Here is a 17,457-nt window from a genome sequence, read left to right on the forward strand (position 1 = left end):
GTACAAAGATCTGGGCCTAAATCCATTGTTCTCTGCTCACCATGCCATTACAGTTTGGACCCAACCATATGCCAATCAGTCTTGACTCTGCTTCCCATGAGAACAGTCCAGCCAAAACTCCCAGGCCAAGTCCTCCCACGACTGGAAAAAAGCATCCTGGAACCTGTTTCAGGGTATCACCCCTTATTATCCAATCAATCTTGACTCCAATGGCATGATAGCGGAGAGGAGCTGTCACCTACCACATTTACACATCAGAAAGGCTCTGCCGCTGCACACTCTCAAAGGGTTTCACACTAGTTTTTTATGCCCCCAGACAAGGTGGGACCAATGCAGGGAGGCAGGAAATTCCAAACACCTCTGTCGGTAGGAACCCCCAGAAGCTTTTCCTACTTCAATGCTGGCACCAAGCATAACTATTCGATCCTCAGACCTAACTCTTCATTACACCTCTGGACCTGTGGAAGACTCATAAAGACTAATGTGCTGCTCTGCTGCATGGGGGACTGCTACTCTGCTTCTCTGCTACTCTGCTGCCCTGCTACCTGAGTAAGAACAACCGGACCTGCATCTTGAACTTAGGACCTCCAGAGTGACTTCAAGGGCTAGTTGGCTGACCTCCTGACTAGAGGCTCAGGGACAGAAAAGACTCCAACCACAATGAACCCAGCACCAGCACTCTGCCTGCTGAAAGTCTTGCCTCCCAAGTGGTACCACCCTAGTCTGGGATCCTTGAAGATGGGCCTGAAAGTGCTCTGTTAGCCCACTTGCGGTCTTTTGGAAAGAACTGAAGCAGCATAATGTATCTCCCTGCTGCACTGAATTGGAACTGTTACTGTGCGATTCATTCCCAATGCAGTACCTTGCATTACAGCTAGCAGCTCATCAGAACCGCCGCTGTGCAACACCCCCCCAACGCAGGACTTTATATCGCATGACTCTGCTGCTGGCATCCTTGATGACGACAGAGGACATCACATTGCAAGCTTCGTTGATGGCTTCATTGGGAGCATCGCTGAGGGACGTTTCTTCCACACAGGACCGCACATTGCTACCTGCAGCTCATCAGAAACTCTGCTGAGTGACACATCCTCAATGCAACAACTCGCAATGCTCCGCAATCAGGATTTAAGATACTTTGTTCAGCGGGTGTAACTTGATCTCTGTATCCATCTTGCGATCCGTCATGATTGGCCTGAACTTGTGATTTTTCCCATTCTGGCACGACCAGATAACCACAGTTGGTGCTTTGTGCTACTAAGCTCTGTTTTTACTTAAATCTTTAAATTGCATATTTCCAGTTCTACTGATTGGATTGTTTTTAGGTTGGTCTCAAATTATTAATTTCATTTTGCTCTATTTTTCTAAATTGATGTGGGATTTTTCTTGTGTTGTGTTTTAACACATTGTCTCTAAGTTAATCTTGACTGCTTTTGTGCCAGCCTACCAGAGAGTTCAGCACAGGTTAATTTGGGGTTTGCTTGTGTTTCAGTCTGACAAGAGTTGCTGCTTGGTTTTACCGCCCCCCCCCCCCCCCAACCAGTAACTCAATTTTCTACAGGAATAAAATGCATGTTTATTTTATCAATAATATGCAACAGTTGAGAGGATTTTTTTAAGGGTGCCATCTTTTCTTATTAGCAACATTGTGTAAAAATGTACCCCCTTGCTGTCGCCTTGAATGAGTCTGAAATAAAATGAAGTCCTTAGTAGTATTAAAAGTAAAAAGAAATGGCAATAAATTGTTCAAGCTTATCTACAGAGCCATATCATGTTATAGAAAATTATTAAATCTCCATCTGTTCGGTTGATTTTGAGTATTAGAATATTCCAAATCAACTATAATGGGAGCATGATCAGAAATCAATATGGCATCAATTTCAGCCTTTTTCAAACATTGCGAAGGATGTTTATCAAGGCATATATAAACAATTTTGGATCTAGAATGATGGGAAGGAGAATAAAAGGTGTAATCCAGTAAATCAGGTTGATAAATACACCATGCATCAACTAGTCCCCTAAATGAAATTTTAAGTTTGAAAACGTTTTGTATTTTGTTAGGAACATACTTTAATCAGGAGATTCTCTCCAAAATTGCATATCGGTACTATTAGGACAGTAGAAATTAATACAAAATACACAGCCCAGTGGATTTTAGTTGCTAAGAATAACTATCAGCCATCATTATGAAGTTCTTTCTTAAGTAAACTGACATTCAAAGATTTTTGAAAAAGAATAATGACTCCATTCTTATTATGCAATGAAGAAGAACAATGAACTTCAACAACTCAACATTTTTTAAAGGAAATATCTTTTTTTGAGAGATGGGGTTTTTGTAATAATGCAACATGACATTTTAGTTTTGAGAAATGTGTAATAAACCTTTGCCATTTTATAGAATTCTTTCAACCTTTGACATTCCATGAAACAATTTGAAGATTACTCATTGAGTCACAGCAACAAAGAAATATACAAAAACAGTGTCTGAAGTACATTCAATTCTACATAAAAAACACCAGTAAAAAGGAGTATATTGAAACATAAATGCAAGAAGAGCCTTAGAGGAATTCTATAGGAAATAAAAAGAAGTAATATATTTGGCATCTACTAGGAATCCCACAAGAATGTGGGGAAAAAGTAAGACAAAAAGTCTGAAGAGCTTTAACCATACATTTGAGATTAAGATAAAAAAATCACATTGAAAAAGAGGAGTAAAAAGTCACCACGAAGGACGACCAGTGAAAACTTCAGAATACTGATAAAAATAACTTAAGAAAATTGAACATATATATCATATATATGTTTCACTAGATGCAACAAATATATGATAAAATAAACTTACTGCACCGAGAAGAGAATAAGGAGAAATGGATTCGGAAAAAACAATGAACACATATGACTGGACAACAATATACAATGGAAAAGGCCTCCATAGCATACCAACAACATGAAAAGTCTGTAAGAGCAAACCAGTAAAAATTAATAATAATTATTGAACAATATAGATGTGATATGAAACATTTGAATTTTCAAAATACGTGAAAAGAGAGCAAATAAGAGATTCACAAAATATAGCAATTCAAAACTTTATGTGCTATCAACTTCCATTTCATCATGTTTATGAAGCTGAAAAAATTCTCGAAGTTGGACCGGATACTCAAAAGTAGTAGTCGTGTCCTTGTAAGTAACTTTTTAAGAAATAAGGGTGAATAAATCCAAATCTCTCATTCATAGACCATAAGCTAGGATGCAAGTCTATAAATTCCCTTCACCTGTTTGCTGTAATTTTTGAGACATCTTGGGAGAAGAAAATCTTTTAACCAGGCCATAACATCTGTTTCCTTTGCTTGGCAGCCAAAATAACTATCATGAGATCAGTAAACTATAATGCCTCTAGGTTTAGAAGCAGAATTAGCAAAAGACAGCATTCAGCCAAGATCATGAGCTCTTTGAATGTTAAGTGACACACAACTTGAAAAGCCTACAATTTTGCGGATGTTATTGTTAAAAAATTAGATCATGTCAGGTCCCTCTGCCACCCCAGGAATACAATAAATTCCTACATCTGTTTTTTTGTTTTCCAGATCAGTGGTGTAGCTACGCCTTAGGCTGCCCGTGGAGGCCCCTGAATTTGCCGCCCGCAGCGGCCTGACCGGAGAGTGGGGGGGTGCTGGCGATTCTTACGTCCGCGACCGCCACAGGTAAGAGCAGGGGGACTGCCGATTCTTGCAGCGGCCGCAGGTAAGAGTGGGGAGGGGTGCTGGCTGCCACCCCCAGAACTCATGCCACCTGTGGCATTTCGCCCCCACAGCCCCCCCCCATAGATACGCCATTGTTCCAGATATTCTGTTTTTATTTTAAGAGAAAGAATCTCTTTGGCTATTTCTTTGACTTTTGAGACAACAGCCAGGGCAAACACAGAAACCTTGCTCAACAACAGAGATTTTGGATTCTAGGGTAGAACAACTTTCCTCCAATATTTGGAGGATAGACTTTGCTTCCCTGACAAAAGGTTTAACATTTTTGAAATTCTCCATTAAATACTCCAAGGTCAATGGAGGAGACTTGGTAAAAGATGCAGTATCTTTCTTTAGTCACTTATCAGTGTTTCCTGCTCCATCTTTGCAAGAGTAACTGGTAGTAGAAGACTGCATTGTTGGTTTCAGATTGAAATACATTTGAGCATCAGGTTTTGAAATATTGCTTTCCACCATGTCACCACAGAGATCACTGTCATAGGGAAAACCTGAAGCAGTAGAACGTTTATGACAAAAACAAGTTGATTTGTGAAGACAATGAGCTCAACCCATTCAACACACGTCATAAAAGTAATCAGTGGACTAAATGATAGTGTCAATTGGCACAAAAAAGCCAAATATTATAGACAGTGAAAGGCTGTTTTTGGGATGAGGTATATTCAAAAGCATGAGCTGGGGTCATTCATGAACATACCAAAGCACCCACCTTGAGGAAATTGAAGTGTAATATAATTTGAGGACCTTATGTGAGAATTAATGGTTCTACAGTACATACTTGTAATTAGAAACAGAAAAGCATTAGTGAAGCTACTGGAAAGTTAATACGAAAAATGAGGAGACAAAGAAAGTTAATATGAAAAATGAGGAGACAAAGAATTCTCTGACAAATCTCCCAAAATAGAATGAAAATACTGCAGTTTCTTGTGGAAGATTTATGAAGAATCCACCATTTCAACTGGGCCCAGCAGGAGCCGAAACGTGAGAACTGCACGCTACGTGCTTTTCAGTCAGTTGTAACAAGCATGGTGGTTGGCCCTGGAGAGCAGCAGGCAGGAAACCATATTGGAGAATATAGCTGCGCCAAAGCACAGCTACTGTCCATTGAACTCACCAAGCTGCTCCCCAACCTTTAGGCCACCCCTTCCCGTGCATGAACTATGCTGGCCTGTCTATAAAACAGCAGCTAGATTGCAAGGTCTGTCTGGGAGAATGTCAGAGGAATCATCTGGTGGCCATCTTGCGGGTCCCCAAGCTATGCTCCCCCTTTGCGACTAAACAATATTGACAAAAGGAAAGATCCTTTATTGCCTGGAAGACCAAAGAACAGACAATTCTTGAAATTTGTGATTTTCATTCTCTGGCTCAGAATTGACCTTTTGTCTCAGGACCTATCATTCATACATATCAGTTATTATCATATGTCGATTAGTTGTAGCAAGATTTTAAAGTCTTTTTCCGACTATCCTCCTACAGAACTGCTAACTTCCTGCTTCCCACATATGTCTAATTCTTCACAACCCTCGTTATTAAAGAAATCTTCTCCCCTTCCCTTCCTCTGTAATTCGAAGCTAATTAATCTTGGCTCAGATTATCACCATACATCCCATCAATCACCCTATCCACAGCAAATAAAATAAATAAGACTCTTAGTACAGACCTATCCTGAGTTGGCATTGAAAGCTAAAACAATGCATTCAGTTTCAAATGATTACTTGTATTCCCTCCGTGAAATGAATAATTTCACTTTCTCTCTTGTCAGTCACAGACAAGTCAGCTCATCGTGTCAGTTCGTACCTCCATCACATGCAGATTTCATAAAGAATTTGCACTCTTTTTTAGATATATATTTGACCTCTGACTCACATCAGTGGCATGATATTAGCTACCACTTGCCTGGTGAAGACAAACAGATACATCTCCAAAAGCAATTTTCAATACAGTGACAGCATTGTCTCGGTAATCTAGGACTCCATTTTGTTTTAGAGCTTTAAACATTCTGAAAAACTGCCCATAAAATTAATTTACATTTGAATGAAATGTGTTAAGTTATTAACCATAGTCTAACTGGAAATAATGACACCATCACCCTCAGTGTCAGCAACAAAGCAATAGAAGACTGGCTGATTACTATGGATTTAAGATCCAGACCACTTTTAAAACCCACAATAAGATTTAAGTTGCATAGACCATCGACTGATGAAGATTACCCATTGAGAAACCAGAATGCCCCAATTAGTTAACTAATACTTAATCATAATACAACAAGCCTTGAGGCTGTATATTGACTGACTAAGATTGCACCAGACAGCACTTGTATTACAAAGCCAACAAGTTCCCAGGGCCAAGAGCTGAATGGAAAATTAGACATAGGACAAAGGATTGAAGATAATGGAACCTGTCCCAAACCATGACACCCACAACTGAAAATTACGAGCTACTTAATCATTTTTTTACAGACAAAGTGACCAAAATCTACGCATCCTTTAACAATCCCCTTGAGGATGACAATGTGAACTGGAAAAATATGGCTCCCCATTCTGCAGCTCAAGTCCATCTGTCCTCGCTGACCCCCCTTTCAGAAGAACAGGTAGTTAAAGCTATGACTGAGGTTAAGGCAGGATCTCCATTTAATCCCTGTCCACACTTTATCATTTCCCGACTAGTGTCAGCTCTATGCCCCCAAGTTACTAAAGTTTTTAATCAAACCCTAGAGCCAGCCTCCTTCCCAGATATATGGAAGGAAGCAGTGGTCTTCCCTTTAATAAAGAAATCAGGCCTCGAAATCAACGATCCTGCAAACTACTGACTGATTTCCCACCTTCCGTACCTATCCAAAGTTCTGGAGCATAGGCTACCCTACGTGCTGTATTGGATAATATCAAATCACTGGTCGACCAAGGCAGAGCCGTAGCACTGATCCTTTTGGACCTTACTGTGGCATTCAATACCGTATCTCATAATAATCTATTACGAATCCTCCACGAAAAGGGGCTATGCTCAAAGGCCTTGTCATGGTTTGTAACCTTTCTGGAAAATCGAACCCAAAAGATCCAAATGGGATCTTGCACCTCTTCCCCAAAGACTATTAAATATGGAGTTCCACAGGGAACCTCCTTGAGCCCCACACTTTTATGTCTCCTCTCTGGCGAACATCAGCAGGAAATGATGGGCTTTGAAATCTGCTCATACACCGATGATACTCAATTAATGATCCCCCTGGCTGATAGTTCGACCAATATTGCCACTAAGAGCAACCTAAGTAATTGTCTTACCGAAATTTCTGGCTGGATGACCGAGCACTGTCTAAAACTAAATGCCGGAAAGTTTGAGATTCTGCTCTTCGGGGGTGCTTGACAGAGACATGTTGCCAATGCAACTGACCATTGGGAACAATCCTAGTATGGTGAAATGACCTTCCATATTGAAAAACCTAGAAACTATGGCCAAAATCTATAATCCCGGCACCTGGACTCACAATTTTACTGACCTCTACCCTGAACCAATGGAGAATTTCCAAGAACCACAATGGTTCCTGAAATAGCTGCATAAACAAAGCTAAGGAAACATGTTTATTTCAGTTTAAAAGAAACAATAGAATCCATTGATGATATTAGACTTGGAAAAGCTCCCGGCTTGGACAAAATCCTGAGAGACTTACTCAAGTATGACGAAGAAGTATGGGCTCCATATGTGAATTTAATCAGCAATGCAGTGGCATTAGGAGCACCAGTTCCCTCCATATGAAAAGGGGCTGAAATAGTCTTGATTGATGAAAAAGGGAGTAAGCAGGAACCTGGCAATTATAGGCCAATCAGCCTCAAAGATGTATCACAAAAAACATATGACAGGCAGGTCCATAATAAACTGAACAACTGGATGGAAGACAACAACATCCTAACACCCTATCTGGCAGGGTTTAAGACTCATATAAGAACATTTGATGGGGCATACTTGATGATCTCTCAATGTAGATAACCAGGCTGCACCAAAGTGCCCATGCCAAGGTTTGCAGGGGTTTGCATAGCGAACTTACTGAACCCATGTCCTTTAACAGGGGAGTGAGGCAGGAATGCGTGCTTGCACTCAATCTGTTCTCACTCTATTTTAAGGACTTTCTCGAACATCTCAAGAAGTGCAGCCATGAATCCCCTAAGCTTTGTGGGGCCCCTGTCCCAGCATTACTCATTGAAGATGACACTATTTTGGTGTCACAGTCGCCAAGGGGCCTTCAAAGCCTATTTGATGGTTCCAATCAATCAATCAAGGGTTGGTTAAGTGCAGCTACTCACCCGGGAGGGTCTCAAGGCACTGGGGGGTGGGAGGGGGAGTATGTGCCGCTCCTGGAAGTTCACGGTGTTCCGTCGAAGAACCAAGTCTTGAGGTCCTTCAGGAACTTGGGGAGTGTTGGTGTCCGTCTTAGGTTGAGAGGGTGGGAGTTCCATGCCTTGGCTACGAGGAGAGAGAAGGAGCTCTCTCCTGTTCTGGTCTTCTTCATGCATGGTATCATTGCAAGGGAGAGCTGGGCTGAGCAGAGAGATCTTTGGGATGCGTGGAGCGAAAGGCGGTGGTTCAAGTAGGCGGGTTCAGTGTTATGGAGGGCCTTGGGGGCGTGGGTGAGAAGCGTGAAAGTGATTCTCTTCTCGACGGCGAGCCAGTGTAGTGTCAGTAGGTGCTGGCTGATGTGGCAGTGACATGGTAGGTTGAGGACTAGTCTGGCGGCAGTGTTCTGGAGTTTGTGATTGAGGTTCTTGTTGATCCAGGTGTAGAGTGCGTTGCCATAGTCTAGTCTCCTGCTGACAAAGGCATGGGTGATGGTTTTCCTGTGTTCTAACGGGATCCAGTTGAAAGTCTTTTGGAGTAGGCAGAGGGTGTGGTAGCAGGAGGAAGTGACAGCATTGATCTGGTGGTCCATTTTGAGTTTGGAGTCCAGGATGATTCCAAGGTTGCGTGTGTGGTCCATGGGGGAGGGAAGGTTCCCAAGGGCAGGGTGCCACCAGCTGTTGTTCCAGGCATCGGGGTGTGGACCCATGATGAGTACTTCGGTTTTGTCCATGTTGAGTTGGGGGCAGCTGTTTTTCATCCTTCTGGCGAATGCTTCCATTCCTTCTTTAAAGTTGTGTTTGGAGATGTTGGGTTCGTTGGAGAGGGAGAGGATGAGTTGGGTGTCGTTGGCATACAATACAATATTGAGTCCCTGTGATCTGACAATGGATGCTAGAGGGGCCATGTAGATGTTAAACAAGGTGGGGCTGATGGAGGATCCTTGGGGGACTTCGCAGGTGGTCTGTGTGGGTTCTGAGAGGAAAGGAGGGAGTTCGACCCGCTGCATTCTGCCAGAGAGGAATGAGCGGTTCCAGTCAAGGTCCTTGTTCTGGATACCTGCTTCGTGGAGTCTGCGGGATAGGGTGCAATGTGAGACTGTGAAGAAAGTGGCGGAGAGGTCCGGGAAGATGAGGGCCACAGTCTCTCCACTGTCTAGTAGGGAGCAGATGTCGTCTGTTGCAGCGAGTAGGGCTGTTTCGGTGCTGTGGTTCTTCCCGAAGCCTGATTGGGATGAGTCAAGGATGTTGTTTTCTTCTATGAAGGAGGCGAGTTGACTGTTTCCAGGACTTTTGCCAGGTATGGAAGTAAGGAGATCGGTTTGAAGTTCTTGAGGTCGTTGGGGTCCATCGAGGGTGTTTTTCAGGCGAGGGTTCATCTCTGATTGTTTCCAGTCATCAGGGAAGGAGGCGGTCTTGAAGCAGCGGTTGATGATTTGCTTCAGCTCGGGGTGATGATGTCTGCAGCTCCGTGGTAGATGTGGTGGGGGCAGGGGTCTGTGGGGGTCCTGGAGTGTGTGGTCATCATAGTCTTGAGGGTGTCTTCGATGCTGAGGGCAGTCCATTTGTCCAGTGTCGGCTGCGTGGTGCTGGGTGGGGGTGGGTTCTTTGAGAAGGTTGATGTCATTGAAGGTGTCGTAGGTGGTCTTGATTTTGTGATGGAAGAAGGTGCGGAGTCTGTTGCAAAGGTCTTTTAAGAGTGGGATGTTGGTAGTCTCACTGTTGGGTTGTGCGAGCTCCTTGATGATGCCGAAAAGTTCATTGCTGTATTGTGCATGGGTGGAGATTCTGTCCTGGAGTGCTTTCTTCCTTTAGACTCTGGTAAGTTTGTGGTGGGCAGTGGTGGCAGTTTTGAAGGTGTTGAGGTCTGCTGGGGTTTTGGAGTTCCTCCATTTATTTTAGAGGCATCTGGAGGTTTGAGTTCAGCGGGGAACCAACTGGCTTTCTTGGTGTGATGGTTTGAAGTTCCCTTGAGGGGGCGATGGTGTTGGCGCAGTCGGTGATCCAGTTGTGTAGGGTACAGGCAGCGGTGGTGGGGTCATTGTCTGTGGCGGTGGGAGCAGAGCTGGTCATCAGAGATATTGTTTCAGTTCCTGCGCTGGGGCGAGTGTGGACATCTGCGGGAGATGATTACTTTGAAGGTGAAGTGGACTCAGCGGTGGTCTGTCCATGGGAGTTCGGAGGTGTGGCTGAAGGTGATTGAGTTTCTTGCTGTGTACATGGGGTCAAGTGTGTGTCCTGCTGAGTGTGTTGGTTCTGGTATGATCTGTCTGAGGCTCGATGTTGTGGAGGTTGTCCAGGGGGAGGTGGAGCTGGGGTCTTGGTGGTTGTTGAGGTCGAAGTTGAGTTCTCCGAGCAAGGTATAGTCGGTGGAGGTGATGTCAGTGATGGACTTGGCAAAAGGTGCACAGGGTCTGGTGAATCTGTAGATGAGGGTGCCTCGGAGGGTGTGGACAGGTTGGTCTGGAGGTGTTCCATCAGGTCTGTGGGCCCATCGGTGTAGGTGCTCAGACAGAGGTTAGCTTTGTGGGCGATGGCGATACCTCCACTGGGGCGGTTGGGGATGTCCTTCCAGGTGATTTTTTATTCTTCGAGGATGGAGAACGCGATGTCTGGCCCCGATGCGGCATTTGCCCAGGTTTTGGTAAGGAAGGTGACGTTGGGGTGGTATTGTTGAGGAGGTCCCAAATTTCTGCGGCATGTCTGTGGGGGGAGCCTACGTTGAGGAGGATGCATTGCAGGGTTTGAGGTACAATGGGGTTGTTGCTGGCAGTTTGAAGCGGATAATATATAACAGTGAAGGCTGCTTATGATAGAAGGGACAGGTAACAAAAGAACTGTACTTTTAGCCTTTGTTGATGAAAATAGGGAATTGTTGAATAGTTGAAATGTTGGGACCATAAAGAATGTAGAGGCACATTTGGTCTAATTTGTGATTCCAAGAAGAACAAGGGAGACCAAGATGGTGGAAACGTAACTTCTCAAATTCGCTTTCCTCTCCTACCATCCAATATAATCAGCCCTTTGAAGAGCTTGGGCTGACAAGATAACATATGCTTCTTGCTCCATGCACTAATCAGCTTGCAAGAGAGAACTTTTTCACCTGGGGAATTATACAGGTAACAACAGTTGGGATGAGCAACTCTCAAAACTACAGAGCCCTAGCCAAGATGGCAGCTGTGTGAGGCATCCCAAGTACAACTTAGAGCACTTGTTGTGAAAGGATGTCTCTGGACCTTCATCCTAGAAGCACAGAGATACTGGGATCCGACTACCTAACACCCGGCTCCAACATGAACACCCCAAAATGCCAGAAGAGCGTGGCTGGCTGTATTACTTCTGCAGACCTGGTCCATTGGTGGGGCTGCTGTCCTGATGGTGAGCAGGCATGGTGTGGAACATTACGGCAAGGTAGCAGGGTGCTATGCCATTGGCCTGGGTTATCTTCTGCTGTGTCCACTGGTGTGGACCATCAGACCTTCCTGTTCTAAATGGAGTGACTCTCCTCCCTCGCACAAAGGGGTAAGTGGGGAAGGGTACTGGGGTAAGGCAGAAGGTTGATGTGCCTGGGACCCAGGATCCCTTTGGTTCTGGCCGGTGATGTAGGCATTGAGTCTGTCTGGCCTCATAAATGTAGACCCCCTACCCCCCGAAATTAGTAGCGGCTGGAGACTGCAACTGGGCCCATGTGGCAGACAAGTAGACATGCCAAAAAACAGCAGTGAGAAGTGCAATCGCAGAGGAATTTTACCCCTAGATGATCCTTCTCCAGCTGTCCACTAAACCAAACACCAGTGCCCTTCAGACAAACTGATCCAGCAAGCCATCAAAGACTCCAAAGGCAGTGCTAGAAAGTAAGATGGATTAAATTAAAATCAATGTCTCTCTAATACATCAAGATCTACAGAAGATTACGGAGAAGGTTACAGAGGGTGAAACTTGCATTTCAGATGTAGAAGATAAATATGTTGCCTTGCAGAAGTTTTTCAGTTGTTGGAAGAAAAGGTAGAAGACCTGGAGGGAAGGGCACATAGAAACAGTGTAAATAGTCGGGGTACCCAAAGGGATACAGGACTCCTTGATGGTGTAGTTCCTTTGACGTGGCTAAAAACATGGATCCCTGTGGACAAATGCACCCAGTGCTTCATTATAGAACATGCACACAGAACCCTGGCAAACAGGTCCCCTACTGTAGCATCTCCACAGCCCATTATTAAACATATTTTGAATTACTTGGGTGGGGATATGATTCTGAGGGAAGCACTGTATCAGACCTCAATAACTGGAAAATAGTGTTGTTCTCTGACTACACTGGTGCAGAAACAGAGCAGCTTCTCCTTAGCTCCCTCTTGGCAGTCAAGCAAAAATTATGTTGCATGCAGATTGAGTATCTGTTCATGTTCTTAGCCAAACTTTGAGGCCCATTTTAATGTCGGGCTTTCCCGCCCACATACCGGCGGACCGAAAGACCATCTGCCGGTTTTCTGCCGGTAGGCAAGCGGAAAAGCAGTTAATATGGTGGTGGTGTCTGGTAGACACCGCCATCCATATTAGAATGCAGGCGGGTTCATGCCTTTCCCGCCACGGAAAGGCAGGCGGTTTGCGCCACTGGGGGCCCGCTATGGGCCCCCATGTATTCTGGGGGGTGCACATGGGCAGTTCCATGCCTGCCACATTGTGCACGGAACAGCACAACATGCCTTCTTAACATTGCGGTGGGCGGTGCTGAGAGCACCGCCCGCCGCAATGTCAAGTATGCAGGATGCGCCCCCCAGTGTGGCGGGACCAGCGGGACCCCCGCACCAATGGCAGCCGGTCCCATTCTACGATAGGATGGCGGGCGGACAAAGTCGGGGCAAGTTCGTGCTATATAAAAATACTCCTTAAAAATTAAAAATAAATTACATCCCACCCTTTACACCTATAAAAATCACAACACACACCTAAAATTAATTACACAAGTACCAGAATTAATTACAAATGAATCAATCAAAATTATTTTACAACCAATTATTAATTCATAAATTAAAAATAAATTACTTCCCTCTCTTTACACCTATAAACACCACAACATACACCTCAAATTAATTACAAAATTACCAAAATTAACAACCAAATAATAATTTAAAATTAAATAACAACCAATTATTAATTCATAAATTAAACATAAATGACTTCCCACACTTTACACCTATAAACACCACAACACACACCTAAAATGAATTACTCGATTACCATAATTAATTGCAATTAATTAATTAAAATTAATTAACAACCAATTATTAATGAATGCATAATAAATTACTTTACACATTTAACACTATAACATCTCAATTAAAAAAATATTAATAAATTAAAGTGAATAAATAAATGTAATATAATTAAAATACTCACCATCCTATTCCCCTATAAACCCACAAACCGCTACGGAACTAAAAACGCAACATTCTAATAAAAAAAAATAATAACTACTAAAAATTTAACACATATATTAAAAATACAAACAATTCTTTTACAAAGAAACATATATCACATAATATAAAATACATACTTAAATACATAACAATTATAAAAAACTGTATTTTTAACTACTATGGGGCCGATTCCGATCCTGTATTTTTTTTTCCGTACGACTCGTACCCGTATTTTTTTACGCACGAATCGTACAAGTCACGTCCAACCCGTGAAGTAAGATCCGTACGCGAAAAAGTACATACGGATCTGCCCGATCTGTACGAATCGTAGCTGGAAAATTAGTACGAGACAGACCGGACACTTCTCCGTACAAATCGTAAAACTGAAGTCCGACCGTACTAGTACGATCCGGACCGGCTTTACAATTTACGATTCGTACGGAAAACGTTCCGTACACGGGGAATGACTTTGCCCGCTATGAAGCGAAGTTTGTACGCACCGTACCCCCAGCGCGAATGTATGGTGCGTACCCCCAGTGCATAGGTACGCACCGTACCCCCAGCGCGTAGGTATGCACCATATCCCCAGCGTGTAGGTACGCACCGTACCCCCAGTGCGAATGTACAGTGCGTACCCCCAGCGCATAGGTATGCACCGTACCCCCAGCGCGTAGGTACGCACCGCACCCCCAGTGCGAATGTATGGTGCGTACCCCCAGCGCGTAGGTACGCACCGTACCCCCAGCGCGTATTTATGCACCGTACCCCCGGCGCGTAGGTACGCACCATACCCCCAGCGCGCAGCTACGCTCCCTACCCCCAGCACGTAGGTACGCACCGTGCCCCCAGTGCGAATGTATGGTGCGTACCCCCAGCGCTCATGTACGGTGCGTACCCCCAGCGCGTATGTGCGCACCGTACCCCCATTGCGAATGTACGGTGCATACCCCCAACATCGCGTATGTACGGCGGATGTTGCGGGTACGCACCGTACATACGCGATGGCAGTCTACGCACCTGCACCGTACATAAGCAATGGGGTGTACGCACCGTACATAGCAATGTCCGTGTACGCACCTCACATCCACTACACATGGGGGTGTGTGGCTGTACGACTCGTACCCCTGTACTGTACTGAACCACGGACACTGTAAAACAGCACAAGGAGGGCATATTCGACTCGCACAACACCATAAACACGTCTACACTGCACAAAAAATGGAAAGGACTGACCTGGACACATCCAAACAGGCAAACAGAGGGGCAAACTCACAACCACCCCTTATAACACACCCACCAAAAATTCAAACTGAGCCCCACCCACAAATGGACCAATAAAAAGGGACCACACACACAAACCATGAGCCTTTGCAACAGACTCACTACTGCTACAGAGCACACACAAACCACTGCACCCATCCACCTTAACATATACACCTTCACACACACCCCTTCACACATACCCCTTCTCCACACTCAGACACACACCATCACATTCAGACCCACACACCCACAACCATCCACACCCTCACCCCACACCATGCCCACCGACAAGAATCCAAAGTTCACAAGGGAGGAGCTGGAGATCCTTGTCAATGAAGTCATCAGAGTCGAGCCACAGCTGTTTGGAACATTGGCAAGACAGACCAGCATAGCTGAAAAATCACGCCTGTGCTAGAGGATCGTCGATAGGGTGAATGCTGTTGCACCCATCCGAAGGACCAGGACTGAATGCCAAGCCAGGTGGTACGATCTGCGGAGGGTGGTCAAGAGAAAAATGAATGAAGAGCACGCCCAGACCAACATCACTTGAGGTGGTGCGCCCCGCAGACCAGTACATTACCATCCCTGGGAGGAGAAGGTGATGGCCATGCTTCCACCAGTGGGAGTACATGGACTCCAAGGACCTCCAGAGCCTGGTGAGTACACAAACACCTTACGTAACATGGGGGTAATGGCATCCACACCCCAAGTACACCAAATGCACGCAACTACCTCACAAACAACGCAAATGCCAATAACATGTGTATGCCCCATTGAGAAAGCAAGGCCATGCTATGTCCCATGCTACACGAAGCGCATGTTTGAATTCCAAATCAGTCGCAATTGCCATCATCCCATATGGCCCAGCTACATACCCATGCACCATGCGCAATGCCCAGGGATTGGGAAAGTACTGACAAGATAGCTCACACTTGGCCCTGGTGTAGGCAGCACAAGGCCCTCCTCTGACCAGTGCAAACACAAACACCAACACAACAAGGTCAGATATCTGGGACAGGAACTCACACTCACTGTGATGGCAGCATGCTCCATGGGGGGACAGCTACATCACCTGGGAGCCCCAGTGCCAAATCACACTACACCCACCAGCAGGCCCTGTCAGACACACCCCTTACATAACCAGACACCACCAGGACAGGCAATGGATTTACCCACTGCCACAATGGACATGTAACACAACAAGACCAATACACAAATGGGCATGTCAAAGACTCAGGAGAACATATCAATCTGTCCCCCGCAACATACCCATACACAAGTGAACATTGAGGAGAATGCTAGGCACATACAACTACCTGGATGAACAGTGCCAACTTGAATGTGTATGAAACATGCATGTTGCATGAAACAGCATTAACATTGTCTGTCTCTCACACACAGGGCAACGTGATGAACATCCCCCCAACAATGAGGGTGAAGAATCACAGTCACAGGCTCAGGAGGAACCGGATCCCACCAGCAGCGACGCCTCTCAACACTCGGCGGATGACCCCGACCGACCTGGACCCTCTGGTGTCCAAGCCCCTGCAGAACCTGGTTCAGGAACATCTGTGCCAACCACCACCCCTATTCCTGCCCCATCACAGGAGACACCCAGGAACCCTGCCCGCAGTGAACAGAGCCAGTCTGACCAGGAGGGACAAGGTGCGGCGGGCACCCAGGAGGAGGCAGACAACACCACCACTGCCATCCCTCAGGGGTCCCGTCGACCCGCTGTGCCCACAAAGGCAGGCCAGGCTCGTGTGGGCAGGGGTGGTGGGAGTGGAGGCAGGCGGAGGCGAGAACCTGACCAGCCAGCTGAAGGGACCGGTATGTCACACATCCGCAACATCATGGAGGCATACCGGCGTGACACCAGGGAGATCAGCCAGGTAGTGGTGACCCTCACAGAGATCAAAAACCAGCAGGCTGAGCAACACACCAGTCAACAACAACACCAAGGACGGATGGAGGCAAGACTGGCTGAGCTCCTGGTGGTGCAAAGGGACATAAAGGTGTAGAGGTCATGGGTCATGTTGATGTGCCCGGGGAGGGAGTACCAGGTCTGTTTTGCGAGGTGGGAGAACTATCTCCTGCATGCAGATTTTATGTGGATGTGATGAATGGTGGCCAGGGCAAGGTGGGCTGCATGGAGTAGGGCCGATGACACACGTCCAAGGTCGGTTTGGGTCTGGGGTTGTGGACTGCCTCCTGAGTGTGGTTGAGGAGTCTGAGGGTGATCCTGCAACACATAGTGAGCCATTGTACCACTCTCAGGTGGCCGGTGATGTGGCTGGGGCGGAGGATGTTGCAGATGAGGTGTGCGGATGCACCCTGGATGTGGATAAGTTCTCCTGCATGTTTGCTGTTGCTCTGTAGAGGCCAGTGCTGTATTTGAGCCGGCTGGTGTCCTGGACCAGGGGGACGGTCTGTCTTGCCTTGGAGTGGATCTATCTGGGGGTCATCAGCAGCATGTGGAGGGTGTTGCAGCATGAGGGACAGATGTTGGTGAGTTGCATGTTAATTGTGAGCGATGGGTCCATGATGAACCCCACTTGCTGCGTGGCCACTGGGTGCTGGTGCAGTGCACAGACCAGTGGGACGCAAGGAGTTGACCCAACCGTAAGGGGACAATCCTCAGATGATGACCTCTGTCCTGTCCAAGTCCTGCCTCAGATGGCTGATGTTCAGCTATTCATCAAC

The sequence above is a fragment of the Triturus cristatus genome, chromosome 6, assembly GCF_964204655.1.
Source record: "Triturus cristatus chromosome 6, aTriCri1.1, whole genome shotgun sequence".
Classification (NCBI taxonomy): domain Eukaryota; kingdom Metazoa; phylum Chordata; class Amphibia; order Caudata; family Salamandridae; genus Triturus; species Triturus cristatus.